The sequence below is a fragment of the Spinacia oleracea genome, chromosome 5 (genome assembly GCF_020520425.1).
Source record: "Spinacia oleracea cultivar Varoflay chromosome 5, BTI_SOV_V1, whole genome shotgun sequence".
NCBI lineage: Eukaryota > Viridiplantae > Streptophyta > Magnoliopsida > Caryophyllales > Amaranthaceae > Spinacia > Spinacia oleracea.
The window spans coordinates 61,829,473-61,835,472 of NC_079491.1; the positions used below are offsets into that span (position 1 = coordinate 61,829,473).

General features: G+C 33.1%; 1 long non-coding RNA gene across 1 annotated transcript; it reads left to right on the forward strand.

Moving 5' to 3' along the window:
• The first annotated feature begins 2,107 nt into the window (after nucleotides 1-2,107).
• LOC110798690 (uncharacterized) lies at nucleotides 2,108-5,652 on the forward strand. The gene is made up of 2 exons (XR_002536170.2): nucleotides 2,108-2,578; nucleotides 5,223-5,652. It is a non-coding gene; the product is annotated as an uncharacterized lncRNA (long non-coding RNA).
• The last annotated feature ends 348 nt before the right edge of the window (nucleotides 5,653-6,000 follow it).

Consider the following 6,000-nt stretch of genomic DNA (forward strand, 5'->3'; position numbering starts at 1 on the left):
TTAGAACTCACTGATCGGAAGCATTGCTCTAGCTAGCTATTCCGATCACTTGATCTCACTGAATTAATTGTTCGCAATTAATCTGAACCTTGGTATTAGACTTAATGCACCTTGGGAGAAGGACATATTTCCTTCACTATATTCTCTTTTACATGTACTTTCTTCCACATTTTCATACAACTCAATCATCATTTGTACTTTATTCCACTTTTTCATGTACTATATTCTATTTTTTTTCTTAAAACCCGTATTTTTGGTCAAACGGGACTATAAATATGGGATGGAGGGAGTAATAAATAATAAATAATAATTAATAGGAAAAAAACTTAATAAGTAATAGTTAATAATTAGTTATTAATACTTAATAATTAATAGTAAATAGCTATTAATTATTAATTATTATTTAATAATTATTAAATAAAAATTCATCTATTTTTTTAAATGACACAATGTTATTTGGATGGAACACGTACAAGAGGGGGGGGGGTGAATTGTAATTTGAAACTTGTTTCTAACTTTTGCGGAATTATAAAAGAAACTTAAAAGCAAGTATAGAAAATAATGCAATAGAGAATTTAGCGTGGAAATCCTCTTGAAAATTATCAAGAAGACAAAACCACGACCACGAGGGATTTTAACGACGAGCTCTCATTCATCAAGCGAACGACCCTGTTACTAACTTAATTGGAAACTCTATCAACCCAAGTTCCCTGTGAACTTAGGATCCCATACAAAGAGTATAACATTCATGCTCAGTTGTGTTTAATACTCTCTCAAGACTTCACTCAAAGCCTTTCCAAATACAATAGGAACTCACTCAAATTCCTAACCCAAACTTGTTACAATATATGAGAAGCGTAGAAGAACTGTAAAGGAACAAGAACTTTAGTGTAGGAACTGAAGGAACTTGGAACTAAGTAACTGACTCATAAACGTGGAACAAATATATTTTCTTTAATTACCTTCCACGTAAACCAGACTCTGTGGAATGACTGAGAAGTCAGACACATTGGAATGAATGCTACGATCCTCTTTTATAGTGTTGGAGCTTCTAACTGCTTCCCCCATAATCTCCTCAACTAACAGCCATATTCCCATGTTCCTAGGCATGTACCCATGAACTCTATAGTTGATGAGAACGTGGTATATGAACGTGGAACATAATGTACTTGAGGAACAAGCCAATACAAAGTAATGACTATTATCAGTTATATATGAATCCTAGTTTCTAGACATGATCCCCATGATCCTAAAACCAACCCACTAATTTTCAGTTTATATTAAACGTAATTTATTATATGACTCCATAGGATTCTCAAGTAAATAGGAACCTAACTGTTTTACTTATAAACGTATATTTAGTCTTGACTACCTAGGATTCCCTATTTTACAGAACTCTAATTAATTAAATAATTAATTAATTTCAAGATACCCAAATGAATAGGACTCTAATTAATTAAATTAATGATTTCCAAAACATAAAACATATTATCTTATTAAGAATCCTAGACTTAATCAATTACCTTAGGGTGCGTTCTGTTCACCTTAAAAAAATAAGTTTCAGGTCCAATAAGTTCAGATAAGTTCAGATAAGTTCCAATAAGTTTCAATAAGTTCCAATAAGTTCAGATAAGTTCAGATAAGTTCCAATAAGTTTCAATAAGTTCAGATAAGTTTAGATAAGTTACAATAAGTTCTAATAAGTTGCAATATTAATAATAACATTATTATTTATTATTATTAATATTAATATTATTATTTATTATTTATTATTATTAATATTAATATTATTATTTATTATTTATTATTATTAATATTATTATTATTATTTATTATTTATTATTTATTATTTATTATTTATTATTTATTATTTATTATTTATTTCGGTAATATATTATGTTAAGTTAAGTTAAGTTCAGTTAAGTTAAGTTAAGTTAAGTTCAGTTAAGTGCAGTTCAGTTCAGGAGCATTCAGTTCAGTTCAATTCTGTTCAATTCAGAAGTATTCAGTTCAGTTCAGTTCAGTTCAGCTCTAAAGAACAGGACCTAACACATATAGCCACCTTTTTTTTTTTACGGGACACACCTAGCCACCTTGGTAGAAACAAATGGGCTACTCTCGTAGTCTTACTCTACGTCTCTACTCCTACAACAAAATTTCGCCTCATTGTCTTCCTGTCTCTCTCACATCTTTCTTCTGAATAGCCTCTGAAATCGTGCAGCGTTGTCTTGAGCAAAGCAAAGCCTAAAGACCAGCTGCACACCCATTAACCTCCCTCCTAAGTCCTAAACCCTCTGCAAAACCACTCTTACATTACACAGAAAGCGCAAAACTACGCTATTTGGCTCATTCATTACTCTCACATTTTCTGTTTTCCAAATACCCATTAAACCAACCTTTATTAAATTCATTACTCCCTAATAAGAAACAATCCCTTTGTCTCTCTCTCTTAGGGTTTGGAAATGGTGATTTTCGCAATTTCTAAACATGCCCATTTCTCCAGACCTAGTCAATTTCTCAATTTCTTTGAAACCCATCATTTTTTGGAGGTTTTAGCAAATGGGTTTGTGCCTAATTGGTAATTTCTTTCATCTTCTGTTCATATTTGAAAAAAAATTCAATTTTGAAGTGAATTATGTCATTTTTTTTGCTTTTAGTTCTCTTGTTATGCTTCTGTTTCTTTGGTTTTATTCTATGTGATTTTGTGAGAATTTTTTGAATTATGCTTGCTTCTTTGTTTAATACCAAGCAACTTTTTTCGGATGTTCATACCCTGCTTTTATGCTTCTCTATGTAGATTTCAAGTTATGAGATTGAACAAATTAATGCCAATGCCAACATTTTGATGTTTGCTTGCTTTTGGATGTTTATTGCCCTGCTTCTAGTAACTGAATGCATATTTTCTACTTTGTTTTGTCTTGTAATTAATTTACTTTTACATAATTCAAGGCAAAATTTTGACAAATTGCATGTCCGTCATAGGAGTATAAATTATTATTCAGGCCTCTATTGTGAATCTTCTCGTAATGTAGTACTATTTGTGTTTGTTGTGAAGTTCTCATATCAGACACGGTCACACGGATAGCTGATATCAAATCCGAAATCAATTTCAGATTATGCTTAAGCCCTTAATTTGATGTCCCGATACTCTTTTCGAAGCTACTACACATTTATCTAGTTTTGAAGAGTTAAATATTTCCCTTCATGGAAAAAAGTATACTCCGTAGTTTAAAAGATTCCAATTGGAACGTAATGTGGATATGCTACTAATAAATGTTTCTATGGAATTTGAGATTTTGAAAATGCATTATCTTTCATGACCTTGGTATCCTAATATTTTCCTTTCTTTATGTAAGGATTGTTTTTTATTTCAATTATGATCTCAATCTCTTTAACCAGTCCTTTGTACAACTAGTTTAGATACTTATGTTTTGGTGTTCGCTTTCTTGTTAATTTGTTAACGTTACTATTAGAGCATTTTTCTGCAATGACTCACACCATGTATCTGTCAATATAAATTAAACAATGATTTCAGTCGACTATTCCAACAATGCTAGTTTTCAAAGTTTGAGATTTAAGAAGATGCACCAAAAAACAAAGTGAAAAGTTCTCGTGCCTCTTTTCTATGCTGCATAAGTTCATATGAAATCATCTAGAGTCCTAAAAGGATGTGAAGAAAGAACTTGTGGTGGATCTCAAGCGGGCTAATTAAAAAGATGATCTGTGATAGTTATATTCTCTCATACTACAGAAAGTCAGTCAGTCAGTTTACCGAATCTTTTGGTCAATGTAGCTATTAGATCTTATTTAGTTGTAGGTCTTGCAAACAAAATCTGTTGCTAAATTAGATATGCAGTCTTGTGGTGATAATTAAATTTGGTTTGGCTTGGTTGTGATTTGGTCTGGGTATGAGTTCTGTTAGATTGTCAATCATCAGACTTTTGTGCCCAACATTGATATAGTCCTGGACTAGTTAGAATTTATGGGTAAAGGGCTAAGATGCTAAGATATGAGGGTATCTTAACCGACCTTTACCCTTTTGCAAGTCGCATACTTGGTTATTATTGTTGTGACAAGTAAGATCAATGTCTAGTATGGATTTGACAAGCTTCAAATTATTGTGATTTTAGGCATACGAGTAATATGGCAGGGTCAGGGGAGAATAATAACAGGGGTTAAGGGCTCAGGCGATATATGTTGGTGGAAATATAGTTTACTGAAGTACAATTATCTACTCCATTTTCTATCATTTTGTTATAACTGCTTATTACCGTAATGTTGGCTGGGAAATCTGAAAATGTTATTGCTCTGTATTCTGCCTAGGATGGAATTTTTGCAGTTTCTCTTGAAGTTCCTGTTTGTGATATGTGTTGCTTGCCCTGTGCTGAGTGTTCTTGTATGAGTAAAAAGAAAAGAAAAGTGTATGCATAATTCATCTTTGGGATGAAAGTATATTTTAGAATCCTAAACTAGCTTATGACATTGCAAAGAACTACGGCGTATATCTTGTATGAATTAGAAATTCTGATGCATTTATATAATAGTAGAACATATAATTCTGTCAGTCGTCACTCGTAGTTACCCATTATTGTCACCTCCTTCCGTTGCAATGAGAACTTGGGATTAGAATTGCATTTCATGGTCCTTTGTAAATTGTGTTGACATGATTATTGGACATGTTTCTAATTTTCCTTCCTGCTAATTTGTTTGAGTCATAGAAATGTCGTATTGTACTGTTTGATGCTTTCCCTATCAGCAAAGTCCTTATCACCGAGAGGCCTTAATCTAACTGATGAGAATACTTTTTCGTGGCGGGCATCGGACCGTTGTGCGTTGTATTGCTGCAGGTCCTGATACCCATCTTTCCAACGTAACCTTTGCACCTTCCTAGTTCCTTCGTTCTTTCAGCTTTTTAACATCCAATGATCATCATCTGGGTTTCCTCGTTCTTCGAAATCAGCTCTTAGACCTTTATTTGGTTGATAGTTATTGTAGGAAATCATGTGAAGCCAAAACAATGAAAATGTCAGGAAAAAGATATACTTTGTTTTCTTTGCCAATACGAAGCCTATTTTAGCCAATTGAATTTGTTTTGATTCATAAGACATGTGTGGTCTAAAAGTCTGTTTTCCGATTGTGGAGTATGTATCTTTCCTCTGTTCGCAACACATTGTGCGGCGTATGCATTGCATTTTAACCTGTCGACTCCATTTTGATGCTAGGTCCAGCAAAAGTGGTAGGAGATCATACAACACAAGAACGAGAAACTCGTGGTATAATGTTAACGTTGTACTTTATGGTTTGACATTAACATTGGTTTGAATTGGAGGAGGAGGGGGGGAATGAAGCAATTGGTCCGAAGTCTGGTATGTATATCAAAATTTTGTGTAAAGTATTGGTGTACTTTATTAAATATATCTAGATTATTACAGATAACATTCTAGGATTCATGTACTTACGGAGCTGTGTTTCCGTAGCCATTTTGGATCTATGTATTGGTATTATCCGGGTAATATTTTTTGGGTAAAATGATCAGGTTTAGTTTGGATCCTGGCTTGATTAATTATTACAGGTTATTTATCGCGTCGACTTATTGTAGATGACCAACAATTCAAGTTAATGAGACTAGGTTTTCCGCGCAGTTGTTTTGAAGGAGCCTATGTAAGCTCTTAATATTGAATAATTACGCTTTGAAAGGATCTATGTTATGTAGTTTGCCATTGTACTCCTTATTAGTTTCTTCGTTTTGTTTGGTGCCTCCGGCGACATTGATAAGGAAAACATTACTATTATTATTCCTAAACTTTGCAAATGTGGCAACTGACAAGCATTATCTACGGCACAATACATAACGCTGCATACATTCGGTTGCTCATTGTCTACAACTCTACATTGTACTACAACAATATCATTTCATAAATCCATACAACCCGAACAACACACGATCTTAATCAACTAGTATTACAGTTTACAACTAATATTTACTGTAGGATTTGTGAA